Genomic DNA, 18,328 nt, shown 5'->3' with positions numbered 1-18,328 from the left:
GATTCTTAAATTTCAATAAGGCATTGTTGTAGTTTTTAAAATGTTGGAGTATAACAAAGATATTCCTTCAGAAGAGCTAATCTTGTTTCTTGAAGCTTTTACCTGATACACCTAATATCCCCTTAACAGAACTAAAATTTTCTGTTTTAGTCCTGTTCTGTAGCCCACAAATACGTATGACATTGTATTACATGTGTGGGATATATTTCTTCCATCTAGTCTAGACTTTGAATTTTTAAAAGTAAAGCTAATTTCTTTTTTTTTTTATTTTAGTGTATTATGGGGGTACAAGTGTAAAGGTTACATATATTGCCCATGCCCTCCCCCCTTGAGTAGAGTTTCAAGCGTGTCCATCCTGCAAACATTGCACATCTTACTCATTGTGGTTGTATATACCCATCCCTTTCTCCCCCTTCCCACCCTCCTGACATCCGATAAATGTTACTCCTATATGTCCACTTAGGTGTTGATCCATTAATATCAATTTGCTGATGAGTACATGTGGTAGTAAAGCTAATTTCTGATCTAGCTTTGTATTTCCAGAGTTTAGCATAAGTTCACCAAATTTAGTGCATACTCAAAAGCATTTGATGGATAAATGAATGGATAAATGAGATAGATATGACAAATTCAAATGGAAGTACTTTTAGAAGAGTCCACATGCCAACTTTATGGTCTTGTGAATCCCACTGAAGTTTATATAAAATGTGGGCAATATGTGCTTAAGTACATTTTTAAGGAAAAACTTCCATAGGTTTCATCAGAGTCTCAGAAAGGTCCAGGACTCCACAAATGTTAAAAGCCATTGAACAGACTCAAGATACAAAAGCCAATTAAAAGTGATTGAGCCGGGCGCGGTGGCTCACGCCTGTAATCCTAGCTCTCTGGGAGGCTGAGGCGGGCGGATTGCTCGAGGTCAGGAGTTCGAAACCAGCCTGAGCAAGAGCGAGACCTCGTCTCTACTATAAATAGAAAGAAATTAATTGACCAACTAATATATATAAAAAAAAATTAGCCGGGCATGGTGGCACATGCCCGTAGTCCCAGCTACTCGGGCGGCTGAGGCAGAAGGATTGCTTGAGCCCAGGAGTTTGAGGTTGCTGTGAGCTAGGCTGACGCCACGGCACTCACTCTAGCCTAGGCAACAAAGCGAGACTCTGTCTCAAAAAAAAAAAAAAAAGTGATTGAATTTGTACAGTAAAAAGTTATAAAGGACTAAACTAGAACTGTGGCAATAGACACAGAAAGAATTATACAGAAGCAAATGATATTCCATAAATAAGTCCACAGAATTTGACACCAAAACCTAGTAGTCAAAATCAATGTACACAAATCGACAGCTTTCATATACATGAACAATAGTCAGGCTGAGAATGAAATCAAAGATGCAATACCTTTCACAATAGCAACAAAGAAAATAAAATGCCTAGGAATATATCTAATTAAGGAGGTGAAAGGCCTCTATGGGGAGAACTATGAAACACTGAGGAAAGAAAGCACAGATGATAAAACAAATGGAAAAACATATCATGCCATGGATGGGCAGAATCAACATTGTTAAAATGTCTATAGAACCCAAAGTGATTTACAGACTGAATGAAATCCCCATTAAAATGCCAATGTCATTTTTTGTAGATCAAGAAAAAAATAATTCTATGCTTTGTATGGAACCAGAAAACATCTTGAATAGCCAATGCAACCTTACATAATGAGAACAAATCGGGAGACATCACTTTACCACACTTCAAGCTATACTACAAGGCTATAATCACCAAAACAGCATGGTATTGGCACAAAAACAGAGGCATAGACCTATGGATAAGAACAGAGAACCCAGATATGAAACTATCCTATTATTTCCATCTGATCTGTGACAAAGTAGACAAAAACATACACTGGGAAAAAGAATCTCTATTCAATAAACAGTACTGGGAAAATTGGATAGCCACATGTAAAAGACTGAAACAGGACCCTCACCTTTCACCTCTCCTAAAAATCAACTCACAGTGGAAACAGACTTAAACCTGAGGCATGAAGCTATAAGAATTCTAGAAGAAAATGTGGTAAAAACTCTTACAGATATCAGCCTAGACAAAGAATTTATGAAGAAGACCCCAAAATAAATCACAGCAACAACAAAAATAAATAAATGGCACCTCATCAAATTAAAAAGCTTCTGCACCACCAAAACCACAATCAATAGAGCATACAGACAACCAACAGAATGGGAGAAAATATTTGCATGCTATATATATGATAAAGGGCTGATAACCAGAATCTACAAAGAACTAAAGAAAATAAGCAAGAAAGAAATCAAACAACCCCATTAAAAAGCAGGCAAAATACATGAACAGAAGCTCTTCAAATAAAGATAGATTAATGGCCAACAAACACATGAAAAAATGCTCAACATCTCTAATCATTAGGGAAATGCAAATCAAAACCATAATGACATATCACCTAACTCCAGTGAGAATGGCGCTTATCAAAGAATCCCAAAAGAACAGATGCTGGTGTGGATGTAGAGAGATAAGAACATTTATGCACTGTTGGTGGGATTGCAAACTAGTACAACCTCTGTAGAAAGTAGTATGGAGATACCTCAAAGAACCAAAAGTAGACCTACCATTTCATCCAGCAATCCCATTATTAGGCATCTATCCAAAGGGGAAAAGAAGGCATTCTATAATAAAGACATCTGCACTCAAATGTTTATAGCAGCACAATTGTAAAGATGTGGAAACAACCCAAGTGCCCATCAATAAACAAGTGGATTAAGAAAATGTGGTATATGTATACCATGGAGTACTACTCAGCCATAAAGGAAATGGTGATCCAGTATCTTTTGTAACAACCTAGATGGAACTGGAGACCATTCTTCTAAGTGAATGGAAAAACGAACACCACATGCACTCAATACTAAATGGGAACTAATTTGATCAACACTTATGTCCACATATGGAAGTAAAATTCAATGGAAATTAAGCAGGTGGGAAGGATAAAGGAGGGGCAAATTTATACCTAACAGGTACAATGCACACTTTACTAGCTGGTCAAAGGGCACACTTATAACTTTGATTCAAACTGTACAAAAGCAAACTATATAACTAAAATGTGTATACCCCCATAATATTCTGAAATTTAAAAAAACACACACAAAAAAAAAACCTAGTAGTCATTAGTTCTATTATTATATTGCATATATAATACTATTTAATGTCATTGACTATGGTTCATTCCAGTTAGATATGGCAAAGATGTGATTGTTCCAATTGCCTGACTTCTTTCATGACATGTTTAGTGTCTACAAATTTAAAATGCATGTACAGGTGACCTATGATCAATCCAGCAGTTATTGGTGCCAACCCCCCATATAGTTAAAAATTCATGTATAACTTTTGACTTCCCCCAAAACTTAACTACTAATAGCCTACTGTTGACCAGAAGCTTTACAGGTAACAGTTAATAAAAGTGTGTCATATGCATTATATACTGTATTCTTACAAAAAAAGTATGCTATAGAAAAGAAAATGTTACTAAGAGATTCATAAGGAAGATAAAACATATTTATTATTCATTAAGTGGAAGTGGATCATCATAAAGATCTCTATCCTTATTGTCTTCACATTGAGTAGACTGAGGAGGAGTAGGGAGAAGAAAGCTTGAACTTGCCATCTCAGGGGTAGCAGAGGTGAAAGAAAATTCACATATGAGTGAACCCACATAGTTCAAACCCATGCTGTTCAAGGGTCAACTGTATTGCATTCTTAGAATCCTATAAATGAAAGTACCCAAACTTTTTGCAAGTTTTATTGAACAAATGTGTATTGAATTCTGATACATGTGAAGAACTAGATACTAGAGATAAAGAAATAAGGAGAGGAGTTTTTTCCATTTTTGTTAAAAAGCTGGAGGAATTTTACTTTAATGAAAAGAAGAAACACAAAGATTTCTTGAGTATATTTCATAAATCACAAGTGTGAATAGGATTGAATTATATACAGTTGCTTCTAGTAAGACTGCAGGTCTCTATGCATAGTGGACTTAAGATAAATTTTACTGTGCTCTTATTCTTATTTTCCCTCTCCCAAGATTTTATAGAATTATATTAATATATAAAGACTATTTCATGAAAACTCAAAGAAAGAGCTTCAGAGAGAAAGCCTGAGGGAGGTGTTAGGACAAAATAAGGACCAAGTTGACCTTACTGATGATTGGAGTATTACAGTGACAGGTACAAATGTCAAGCTGTAACATTTCTACTAGATGCTAGATACAGTATTTTTTACTGTTTTCTCTCTACGCTATTGCCAATACAACTGGACATCTGCTGCCTTAATTTAGTTCTAGTTTAAAATTAACTAATTTATGCATTCTAAAAGTGATCGTGCATGTTGAATGAATGAGAAAGATATTCAAACCCAAAGACAGAGGGAAATTTACTAAAATATTAAACATCTCTGTGGACTAGAAAAAAATAAAATTGAACATGACATGTGCAAGTAAAGCTACAGGCCTGTTCCACTCTTGGTCCAAAAGCAAAAACTAGTGGCTTGAAGTTTTCTCCTCCAGTATAATAGGGACTAAATGGTCCCTTAGTGAGATGGTGGAACAAAGTCAGTCAGATTCACTGTTGAAAGTTGAAGCTGGAGTATTGCAACCCCTATAATGTGGTCTTGAAGAGAGTCTAGCTTTATAAGAAACTGTAGATCTAGGGAGGCAGGAGAATAGCCAGCCTTATTGAAGTCAATCCAAGACTCTCTCTAGGATCAGTGACTAGATCTGCACTAGCCACTGGCTAGGTTTGCTCCTGGACGGTGACCCTTAATACCATTATAAAACTTGGATTTAGGCTGTGACACCAGAGGGCTGGTAGGAAACAACTGAAATGATGGACTATGAGGGATGATATAGAAATAGAGGGACAGAAAACAAGAAACAATACCAAAATTTCCCACACAAAAAAAGATCTTACCAAATGGAATTCCAAAATCCCATGAAGATATATAAAATGTAAAAAAACAAAAAGTCAAAAACCAGGTCATAAGTTCATTCAAATAAACTTAATTTTATGAGATAATATGGCAAACATTTTCAAAAACTACGTTTAGGTTGTCCAAAAAGATATTAAGAGATAACTTGCATGAAAGTGAAGGATAAATCATGAAATCAAAAAGGCAAAAATAACTAAAGCAGACACATTAAAAATATAAATTAGAAACCTCAAAAATGTAAAATAGAGTTATCAATTTTTTTAAATTCAATATATTGGATAATCTACACTGGACATCATTGAGAAGAGACTTTATGTTTTAGAAGAAAATATTAAGGAAACTGCCCAGAATGTTGTACAAAAGGACAAAGGCATGTTTTAAAAGAAAGAACAGTCAAGAAATAGATAGATTGAGACTCTCCAACATACACAGAATAGAAGTTCCAGAAGAAATGAACTATGCAAACAGAAATATTTAAGTAAGCAATAGCTAAGAAATTTTTTAATGCAATTAAGTGCATGTGTTTTCAGATAAAATAATGCACTCATAGTACTAAGCACAATAAGTGAATTCACACCCTGGAACATCACAGCAAAACTCAAATAAAATTAAGAACAAAAATATATCCAGGTAATACATTTGACATTTTTACATGCATTATTATTCACATTTTTCAATTTCTCACATAGTATTTGTCTATTTCTTTCCTTTATCTTCTTGTTCTTCTCTGATAGAATCTTCTGTATAGTAATTTTTACGGTGAATAATTATTGTTTTACTATAATTTGGGACAATTATCTTTAATTCACTAATGGGTATAGGTCCATAATGACAAAGACTATGTACTCTTTTCATAGTTGTAACCCAAGTGCCTAGAAATGTCTGGTACATAGTTCTAATGCTCAGTAATGTTTAATGATGAAAGAGTAAATGCTCTAAAAAGTCAAGTGACTTCCCCAAGTTTAACTGCTTATAAAAGTTAAAGCACAACAATTGATACTGTCCACTCATTTAGATTTTACCACAGAGTCAAGTCTTTAAGTACTCTTTCTATAGAGGCTACTACCCAATCATTTCTTCTTTATCCAGTTCTTGACCAATAGTTTCTTTTAGATAGATATTATATTTAACCCTGCTTTTTATTTTTCACTCAGCCTGCTTTTATGACTACTGATTTTTTCATTCAATATAATTGTTATCAATGACAGACTTAACATAATCCTCAAATTTGCTGCATATACTTTCATACCTACTTACAAATTACTAGGACAAATATATATGTCTGAGTAATGGGAGAATAGAGTCAAAAATAGAAAGTGAAGGAAAAGAATGATGGTTTAAGGAGGCAAGTGCAATGCAACAAATATTTTTGAAGGTATATGTGCATAGCAATGTATGAGGTACTTCCACCCCTTAAAGATTTTATGTAGCATAGGACTTTGGGTTGCAAAATGGCGGCATAGAAACAAGCTGGTTTCACTCACCCTCAGGAAACCAAAAACAAATATACAGTGGTGATGTTATCACCAGCAACAGACTAACCAGAACTCAAATATGAGGATGAAACAGTTCTCAGGGCCCAGAAAAGTGAAAAAACTCTGAGCAGAGGGTAAGAGAATCAGACTTCCATATCCATGATGCCCTTCTCTCAATCTGCCCAGTTACAAGCACATGGAAAATGTCCCCCTGACTTACAGTTTCTAAACTGGAAAAAATGAGAATGAGACACACAGCTTCCCTACCATTTTGGGTTCCCTGACAGGAGATCTTTTCCTGCCTCAATCAATAGGAAGCACTGGAATTGCTTGAAGGGAGAGCTATCCCTGAGGATAGCCAGAGACAAAGCAGAGGGGATATGGAACTGCCATCCCCAGCCCTGGAAACTCTGCTCTGTAAGGCTACCAAGGGAAATGTCAAATCAGAGTTGCTGTTCAGCAACACCATGCTATAGGAGGCTCGTTCCAGTGGTCCCTTGGGGACAAATCCCTAGCCAGCCTTCTCATACTGCTGGGATATAATTGTTGGGACCTCCCAGATTCAGGATGGACAGCACTCTGATTGTTTACTAAAACTGAGGTAAATCTGAGCTTGACACACCTTCTAGCACCAAAAAGCAGGCAGCAACGCAGCAGAAAAAAAAATACATTAAAAAGAAAAAAAATCAACAGAGAAATTGCAAAGAATCTCTAAGTAAACATATCCAAAAAAAACCTGAAAAAAGCCAGACAGAGAAGACAAGAATAAATAACTATCTTTCAATGTAAAGACAGATGTACATCCATAAGAAACAACACCAAACAGGGAATCATGACTACCTCAAACAGAAAAAGCAAGGAACCAATGACTCACTTTAAAAGGATGATGATATGTGAACTCTCTGACCAAGAATTAAAAACAGCAGTTTTAAGAAAATTTAGTGATCTCCAAAATAACACAAAAAGGAACTCAAAAATTTATCAAAGAAATTTAACAGAAATTGAAATAATTAAAAAAAATTGAACAGATTCTTGGAATTGAGATATACATTTGCTAAACTAAAAAATTCAGAAGAGGCTCTCAATAGTAGTATGGATCAAGCAGAGAAAAGAATTGGTGAGTTTGAAGACAGTCAGAGGAGAATAAAAAGAATTAAAAAGGAACAAAGATCACCTACAAGATATAGAAAATTACCTCAAAAGACTAAATCTAAGAATTATTGCTGTTTAAGAGGGAGTTGCGTAACAGCAAGAGGTAGAAAGTTTCTTTGAAGAAATAATAACAAAAAACTTTCCAAACTTGTCAAAAAAAAAAGGGGGGGGGAGAGATATATCCAGGTACAGGATATTTACCTGTACAAAAAGGTCAGAGAACACCAAACAGATTTGATGCAAATAAGACTATCTCAAGGCATATAAAAATCAAATTCGCAAAGGTCAAGGGCAAAGAAAGAATTCCAAAAGCAGCAAGAAAAAAAGAAGCAAATAACATATAAAGGATCTCCAATTCATCCAGCAATAGACTTCTACACAGAAACCATGCAGACCAAGAGGGAGTAGAACTATATTTTCAAAATACTGGGAAAAAAAGCAACTGCCAGCCAAAATACTATATTTAGCATAACAATCCTTCAAATATGAGGGAGAGATAAAGTCTTTTCCGAACAAGCAAAAGCTGAGAGAATTCGCCACCACTAGACCCATCATATAAGAAATGCTAAAAGGAGTTCTTCCATCTAAAAGAAAAAAACATTAATCTGCAAAAATAAAGCATTTGAAAGTATAAAATCTACTGATAAAATTAAGTACATGAACAAACCTAGAATACTCTAATACTATAATTGAGGTGTGCAATCTACTCATAACTCTAGTATAAAGCCTAAAAGACAAATCTATCAGAAACAATACTTATAGCAACCAGTTAAGAGACAGGTTGTATAAAAATATGTAAGTTAAGACACTATAAAGTCAAAATGTGTGTGGGGTGGGGTTAAAGTGTACAGTTCTTTTTTTATTTTTTTTATTTGTTCTTATTCTTCTCTTTGTGATCTCAGTCATCATGTCTTTGAAATAATTTGCTATATCTATGAAATTGACACTAAAAAAAAATACAAAAGATCAATAAAACAAAAAATTTGTTTTAGAAAAGGTAAACAAAATTTATAAACTATTAGCTAGACTAAAAAAAAGGAGAGGAGAGTGAGGAAACACAAATAAATAAAATCAGAAACAAAAAAAAAAGCAGATATAACTCCTGAGACTACTAAATTCAAAAAATCATTAGAGATTATTATGAACTACTATACGCAACAACAAATTGGAAAATCTAGAAGAAATGGATAAATTCCTAGATATATACAACGTACAAAAACCATGAAGAAGTAGAAAATTTCAACAAACCAATAATGATTTTCAATGCTCGTGGATTGGAAGGATTAATATTGTTAAAATGACAATTCTACCCAAAGCAATTTACAGATTCAATGCAACTCTTATGAAAATATCAATGACATTCTTCACAGAAATAGAAAAAAACAACCTTAAAGTTTATATGTAACTACAAAAGACCTGGAATAGCCAAAGCAAGAAGTCCTGAGCAAAGAGATCATTAATTGGAGCCATCACACTACTGGACTTTTTAAAATATGCTACAAAGCTATAGTAACCAAATCAGTATAGTAATGACATAAAAACAGACACACAGATCAATGGAACAGAATATAGAATCCAGATGTAAATCCACACATTTACAGCCAACTCATTTTGACACAGTTGCCATAAACATACAATGAGGAAAGGACAGTCTCTTCAATAAATGGTGCTAGGATATTATCTCACCCTAGTTAAAATGGCTTTTACCAAAAGGACAGGGAATAATAAATGTTGATGAGGACCTGGGTAAGGGGAATGCTCATACACTGTTGGTGGGAATGTAAATTAGTATAGCCACTATGGGAAACTGTATGAAAGGTCCTCAAAACCTTAAAAATAAAGCTATTAATACCATGTCATCTAGTAATTCCACTACTGGGTATTTATCCAAAAGAAAGGAAATCAATATATCAAAGAGATATCTGCATTCCCATGTTTATTGCAACACTATTCTTAATAGTCAAGATATGGAATCAACCTAAGTGTCCATGAATGAATGAACGAATAAAGAAAATGTGGTGTATATACACACAAGATATTATTCAACCATAAAAAAGAATGAAATCTTGTCATTTGCAGCAACATGATTGGAAATGGAGGTTAAGTGAAATAAGCCTAGGACAGAAATACAAATATCACAGGTTCTCACTCATGTGTGGGAGCTAAAAATATGGATCTCCTAAAGATACAGATTGGTGGTTACCAGAGGCTGGAATGGGTAGGGAAAAGTTGGTGTGGGGCAAGAGGGGCGGGTGAAGAGAGGTTTATCAATGGGTACAAATATACAGTTTGACAGAAGAAAGAAGATCTAGTATTTAATAGATGAGTAGGATGACTATAGTTTACAATAATCTATTGTATATTTCAAAATATCTAGAAGAGAATAATTTGAATGTTTCTAGCCCAAAGAAAAGACAAACAATTTAATGGTTATCCCAATTATATTGATTTTATTTCTACAAATTGTAAATGTATTAAGTTATCACCCAAAATGTATTAAATTACCTCCAAATTATGTACATCTATTATGTATCAATAAAAAATTTTAAAGATATTATGTAGCATTTTAGAAAATTATAGCACATATATACAGTATATGATAGTGAAAGATGATGGGAAAAGAAACAACACGTTACAGCATTCAAGAAAAGGAACGATGATAAGCAAGCTCCGTGGAGCGAGTGACTATTGAGAGAGACTTGAAGGAGTAGCAGCATTTCGACAGAAGGATGTGGGAGTAAATGGAATTTCAGTCCAAGAAATAAGAATGAACAAAAAAAGGGAAGCAGAAAAACATGGGCATATTTAAAATGCAGCAGTCTCTTCACTTGGTCTTCAGGATAGGGTGTGCATTGAAGCCATAAGAAAGAAAAGACTAGAATCGTAGCTTGAAGACCCATCATGTAAGGCCTCGAATGTTATGCTGGAGACTTTATATATAATTTAGTAGGCAACGAGAAGCCATTAAAGATTTTTTAAAGAGAAACTGTATTATATCATAGATGTGCTTTTTGACGTTTTCTTTAACAGCCATCATATAATGAGTTTGAATTTATAGCCAGAGTTTAAAGTTTGGCAGAATTTCTAGGGGGAAATGCTCAGTTGGAAATAAAAGTTGGCACTCAGGAGAGGAATTGAGGCTGGAGAGAATGATTAACATCTTGGAAATGATCAGGGACAAAGATAAATGTAAAACACATTAGGCAGATGCTCAGGATTCAGCCAATGAGCTTAGATGGTCAGAAATAAGACTGAGAAAAAGACTGGATTTGGCCTTTAGAAGATGTTCTTAATGATGCATATCAGCAGCAGTGGGATGGTAAGGGCAGAAGTTTGGATGGTAGAGATAACAAATTGACCAGTGTCTTAGTCCATTCAGGCTCCTGTAACAAAACACCATAAAGTAGGTAACATATAAATAACACCAATTTATTTCTCAAAATTCTGGAGGCTGGGGAATCCCTGATTAAGGTGCAGATTCGGTGTCTAGTAAGGGACTGCTTTTTGGTTCATAGATGCTGCCTTCTTGCTGTGTCTTTATAGGGTAGAAGGAGTAAGCTAGCTCTCTGTGGTCTCTTTTATGAGGGCTGTAATCCAAATAATGACAACTCCACCCTCATAACCTAATCATCTCCCAACAGCTCCACCTCCTAATATCATCACATTAGGATTAGTATTTCAACATAGGAATGGGGGTGGGGAATGAGCATTCAGTCCATTGTGAACAGTAAGAGAGGAGAGAGAGTCAATGTCCTAAAAATAAGTTTGATAGAAAAGGTGAACAGTGGTAGAGTTCAATAGGAATTACTTAGGAAAGAGAAGTTCTGAGCATTCTTTTGACATGATGGAAAGAATCTACTCTTTGAACTAATGTCGCACACTCTCAACAGTATTCATCCCTCTGTCCTGCAATGCCCATTTGCTACTCATTCTTCTACACCAGACCGTAAAGTCCTTAAGGGCAGATGCTGTGCCTCGTTTACAATTGTTTCCTCAGCACCTAACCCAGTGCCTAACACAGAGAAGACACTCAATACAAATATCTTAAGATTCAAGAAAGCATTTATTTATTTATTTATTTTGAGACAGAGTCTCGCTTTGTTGCCCAGCCTAGAGTGAGTGCCGTGGCATCAGCCTAGCTCACAGCAACCTCAATCTCCTGGGCTCAAGCAATCCTTCTGCCTCAGCCTCCTGAGTAGCTGGGACTACAGGCATGTGCCACCATGCCCGGCTAATTTTTTGTATATATATATTTTTTAGTTGGTCAATTAATTTCTTTCCATTTTTAGTAGAGATGGGGTCTCGCTCAGGCTGGTTTCGAACTCCTGACCTCAAGCAATCCGCCTGCCTCGGCCTCCCAGAGTGCTAGGATTACAGGTGTGAGCCACCACACCCGGCCTCAAGAAAGCATTTAAAGATGGTGTGAAAATGAAGTTGGTATAGCAAAGTCCTGAAGGATATATGAAAGACCAGGATCAGGAACAGGATGAAGGATTAACCTTGGATGATGATAGTAGTTTATTATCAAATTATCTCCATTAGCTCATTTGAAGAATTAAAAGAGTCATATTTATAAAAATTGTTGATATAGAAACTAAACACTAATCACCTGCAGTCAGTATACTATATTTCTTCCCAAACTAGCACCTAGGTGATCAGAGAGTTGTGTCATTGTATCAGAAATTCCTAGTGTTCTATTTTCAGCTTTGGAGCACTCATTCAAAATATTTGTGTGATCTTACGTAATATTTTTAGTATAAATAAATAAATAAGTTTGAGAGTTATAGTAATAGGAAAGAAAAATGAATTGGGTCTCAAAGAGAAAACCCTGGGAAAATTCAAGAAATGATCAGGAAAGAAAAGGAATGCCAAGTGGCACAGAAGCTGTACATGAAACTCAAGTGCAGAGTCACCACATCTATACCACGTCCACTGCCCATGAGCTTCCTGTTGACAAGTATTTCTGGCCATGTGAGCATATAGAAACCAAGATATGAGTGTCCATATCTCAAGTTCACATGAGTTTCCATGTTGTTCTATGGTACCAGTAGGAAGCTAAATTTTAGAAATTGAGAAAAAGAGGAATAAAGGCATTACCACGCAAGAAGTTGAGTTGGGCCCTAACGCAGCCACATGGTGAGAACATGTCTCTTGGAGAGTCTGGAGTAGAGTCTATATTGACATCCGGCAGTATTACATGAAGTGAATAGCTGAAGGTGGCAATAATTTCTACACACACCCAGCCAGGTGAATACGCTTCAGTCAAATAACTTTTATGCAACGTGTCTCTAGCTTCAGTTCCTACCTATAATTTCCAATGTGAATGGGGTTGGGGGAGATGGTGGCAATGAACAAAAAATACTAGAAGGAAGTAATGGTATTTTTCCTGCTTTCCCAATTAAGAGAGAGACACTCTAACAAGAGAACAAAATACAGTATGCCCATTAGGTATGCTATCACCTTCTGAACTTACTCAGCTGCAGCAACTGAGCCTAAAGACAAGAAAAGATTTGCCTGTACAGGCGCACACATGGTGAGCTAATCACAGTGCCAGAATCAGAATTTATAGCCCACAAAGTTTCAGTCTGTTTCTGAGTCTTGAGCCATCAGCCATTATTATTTTACTTGCCAGTTTATATAGAGATATTTTGATAGTACTTATATTGTACGTCTTTTTAATGTTTCTCTTTCCATCCAAGCAGTCTGTCTTCTAAAGCTTCTGCTTGCCCTCTGCAATTATCCCTGCTTCTCAGTATGATGCCATCTTCTCCACAGACCTCCCAGTGGGCCAGGTGAGTCATACCTCTGTAGGGATTTTTTGGTCTTAAAGGAGATGATTTCTCATGCAAACACAAGCCATTACATGGGTTTCATACATTCCTGGAGCTCTAATCACCTTAGAGTTCTGATCCCAAAAGAACAGATATGTTTCTCCAGTGCTAGCACCAAAATTACTATTTTGGTAACCTTTAATGTAGCTGAAGAAATAAAGCTCCACAGTAGAGAGAAAAATGAAATAATATGCCAATACAACCACAGGAAGTTTCAACGGTAAGTATGAAATTTGCTTTTCTTATTTCTTTTCATTTGTGAAATATTCTGCAAACAGTAATAATTGTGACCCATTCTTTCTCTGAAAACAGAATCCTTTTTTATAAATGAGAAAAATGCTGAAACACAGACAATGCTTTGATGTGATTCCTCCAAGTCAGATCATTTCCACATCTACATACCAAACTGCGTTTGCATCAGAACACAGAACCATAAATCAAGTGGCCAGACACTTGAGAGGTCATCCAGTCCCACCCACCACCCTCAGGCAAAAGGACTCTCAAATCACCTCGGATAGAAGAGGTTTTTTTTTTTGTTTTTTTTTTTTTAATGACTTTAAAGAGAGAGCATCCTTCTAATATTGAACAATCCTAAGATTTAAATAAATAAAAAAATAAAACTTCCTTTATATCTAACCTAAATCTCTTAGGATATAATGATACAAAAGCATTAGGGTTTTATTTCATATCATGCCATTAATTTTTTTAATGATATATTTAATGACTATGATGGTAAAAGTAAAATAACATACATATAATTTATGTAATTCACAATTTACATAGCTTTATATTTCCAAATATTTAATATTGCCTCTTAAAACTAACAGATCTTTGGTGAAGGTGACATAAACAAACAACATGAACTAAGCTTCCCACACAACCTGCTGTTACATAAAACCTGGAGGAAGTCATTCTAAAAGCAACTTTGTATCATAGAAATATTTTTATTTAGTGGTAGAAGAAAAATCTGAATTAATTTAAAGGATTGAACTGAGCAATGACTAAAGAATAATTTTTTCTCAATCATATAAGACTTGGATAAATTTTCCTTTTAAAGAGATTATGAAAGTGAACTATACTTGCATTTGTACAAAGATGTTTTTTACATAGATTAAAACTTCAGTAGGCAATTATTTAAATACTTTTTTAACATCAAATCTCTATAAGTTTGTATTGCCTGATATTCACAGTTTAAATCCCCCAAATTTGCATATTTCAGAGTCAGTACTATTTTCTAAAATCACTGATTAATTTTTTGTTACAACAATGGAAATGATGTACCTTTTTTCAAAATGCCTATACATGCTTGTGCCATCATTTCCAAAGTTATTCCAGGTGGAGGATGCAGAGAATTGACAAAGCCAGTGACAGAGATCATGGCTTTCCAGGAAAAGTTCATGAAAGGCTTCAGAGGACCTCAAAATTCTTACAAGTTGTTTTTATTTATCATTGAGAAGAATAATTCAAGCAATTCCTAGGGTCACAGTATACATGGGCTGTTTAAAGGCCTTCTCTAGATTCTATTATGGTCTAGAATTTTATGTGCAATCTTTGCCTGGATGCACAAATCCCAAAGGGAACTATGGATAAAATTCAAGGGATTGGTAAATGCATACTGGAAAATTTACATTTTTATTTCTACTGACCCTTAGCTGAAATTTAGAATTTCCTGAAATTAAAAGTGTAGACCACAAATTACAATGGTATTAAAGTTTCTATGATTTTTTTTAACAATTATAGTTATTTCTATATCACATTTATGATTGCTACAGATATTCTAAAACACATGCTTCATTTATGCTTATCTTGACATTAAAGTATAGTAGCTAAGGCCGGGCGAGGTGGCTCACGCCTGTAATCCTAGCTCTCTGGGAGGCCGAGGCGGGCGGATTGCTCAAGGTCAGGAGTTCGAAACCAACCTGAGCAAGAGTGAGACCCCGTCTCTACTATAAATAGAAAGAAATTAATTGGCCAACTAATATATATATACAAAAAATTAGCCGGGCAAGGTGGCTCATGCCTGTAGTCCCAGCTACTTGGGAGGCTGAGGCAGGAGGATTGCTTGAGCCAGGAGTTTGAGGTTGCTGTGAGCTAGACTGACGCCACGGCACTCACTCTAGCCTGGGCAATAAAGTGAGACTCTGTCTCAAAAAAAATAAAAAATAAATAAAAAATAAAGTATAGTAGTTATTAGAAACAGAGCTAGATATTATTTAATGTATTAATAAATAATTTTATTAATAAATAATTTTATATTACTATGTCATAATTTTTAAATTATTTGATGACTATGTTTCAATATAGTTGGTTTATTTTGTAATCCTATGTGTTTTATTTTGCCCATTTAAAGACTAATCTGAAGAAACTGACTTCTATCATGACAGTATGAGGGGCTTCATTAACCAACTCCTCAATAAAATTGGTGAAAATTATTTTTAAAAACAACCATTCTAAGACTCTGGAAATGATCCTAATGACAAATAGAAAATGAAGAAACATCAAGAAAAACTACAAAAAAATCCTGTAAGAAAGTCAAGGTCTGTGGTATCTGAACCAAGACAGTTCTCTCTTTTCCCTCTCCCAGAGTGGCAAGAGAAAGACTCCACTCCAGACGTCTACCACCAAGAACTCAGGGGTCCGTCTCTCCCCAGCCAGAATGCTTTATTTCCAGAAGGACCAGGACTTGAGCATTTCTCAGGCGGCTACTTCTACTGGTTTTTTACTGAGGCCAAATTCCAGTGAGTGTGTTCGAGAAATGGGGGCTCCTTTTTTCTGTCCAAATCCCATGGCAGAATGGAGGCTCTGCCTTAGGCGTGATGCTTTAAAAATATTGGGACCTCCAACAGCCCTTTCTCCAACTCTGGAGGTGGTGGCTACATGCCAGGAGAAGCAAGCCAAGAGGCCCTAGGCATGCTGCCTCCCCTGCGCTGAGCACTCAGCTCCTAGAGAGGGGATGCCACTCAGAGAGAAGCTTGTCAATGCCCCAACAGCGATTTCTGAGGCCTAGCTCAGAAATTTCGCATGTGGGGAAAAGTAGGCCATAAAAAAGCAGCTACTAATCTTTTCCCAAAGAAAGAAACTTCATTTGAGACAGAGTATAGAGAAGTTTTAGCTTAAGAGGATTGTCAAGAACAGTAGAGATTGTAATGAAAAATAGGTGTGTGGATCTAATGAGCATATAGCCTAGACTACAGGCCAGGCCACCACTGAGTTGCAGTAGAAAACTGGGAAATAAGACAGCTAGGAGAAGTCCTCCAGGGATCTGGAAATATCAAACAGAAACTAGCAAAGAGCCACAATTTGATACCATCGTTGAAAACTTTAGAGCAATCAGTCACCAATTAGTGCAGTTTAACTGCTAGGTATGGCCAGACAAGAGTGGAAGAAATCAAGCCCAGGACAAGGACTACTGTCATCTCAACGTGACTGTGAGCCTACCTAAAGTTGCACCTGTCTTGAGTGCAATATCAGATTTAAACTATGTGTGAAGAGGAGGGGATAGGGAAATAGACTTCCCTGAAATAATCCAGCTAATCACTAAATAAGTCAATAAGAAAATAATAAAAAGAAGCCACCCAGGCTGGGGACTAGGATAGGGAACCAGTAACTAAATTTGCTACAATGTATCTAAAATATCCAGTTTGTAACAACAACAACAAAAAATTATGAGGTATGCAAAGTAACAGGAACGTGTGATCTATAGCTATACACCAGGAAAAAATTGTAGGTAACAGAAGCTGCCTGAGAGTGGGGCAAGATCTCAGATTTAAAATTTTTTTTTATTATTTGTATATATTCATGAGGTATAAGTACAATTTCACTATGTTAATGTATTGCATTGTAGTGAAGTCAGGGCTTTCAGTGCATTCATGACTGGAGCACATTGTATCCACCAAGCAACCTCTCATCATCCAGCCCTCTCCCTCTCCCCCATCTCTCTGAGTCTCCATTGTCCATCATTCCATAATCTGCCTCCATGTGCACAATTGTAAGTGAGAACACATGATGTTTGACTTTCAGTCTGAGCTGTTTCATTTAAAATAATGGCCTCCAATTACATCCATGTTGCTGCAAGACATGATTTCATTCTTTTTATGGCTTAGTATTCCATTGTGTATATGTACTACATTTTCTTTATTCAATCCTCTGTTGATGGCCACTTATGTTGATTCTATATATTTCTATGTGAATAGTGCTGTGATAAACATACAAGTGCAGGTGTCTTTTTCATGTATTGATTTCTTTTCCATTGGGTAGATAATCAGTAGTGGAATTTCTGGGTCATATGGTAGTTTTAATATTAGTTCCTTGAGAAATCTCCATACTGTTTTCCATAGAAAAGTTGCACTAATTTGCATTCCCACCAACAGTGTATAAGAGTTCCCTTTTATACACATCCATGCCAACACCTGTTATATTTTTTGGCTTCTTCATAATACCCATTCTTATTAATATAATATTTTATACTTCTGTGGTATCAGTTATAATGTCTCCTTTTCCACTTCTGATTGTGTTTATTTGGATCTTCTCTCTTCTTTTCTTGGATAGTCCATCTACTGGTTCATTGTTTTGTTTTGTTTTTATCTTATTGAATAATCAACATTTCGTTTTGTTGATCCTTTGTAATTTTGGGTATCTATTTAATTTAGTTCTCCTATAATCCTTGTTATTTTCTTTCTTCTGCTGACTTTGGGTGTAGTTCTTGTTATTCTAATTTATTGAGGTGTGATATTAGGTTGTTAATTTATAATCTTTCTACTTTTTTGATCTAGGCATTTAATGATATAAACATCCCTCTTAGTACTACTTTTGCTATATCCCAAAAGTTTTGTGTGTTGTCTTTTCATTTTCATTCATTTAAATTTTTTTTAATTTT

This window comes from Microcebus murinus, chromosome 8 (assembly GCF_040939455.1).
Source record: "Microcebus murinus isolate Inina chromosome 8, M.murinus_Inina_mat1.0, whole genome shotgun sequence".
Taxonomy (NCBI): Eukaryota; Metazoa; Chordata; class Mammalia; order Primates; family Cheirogaleidae; genus Microcebus; species Microcebus murinus.
Note: the sequence above shows the minus strand (reverse complement) of the source record.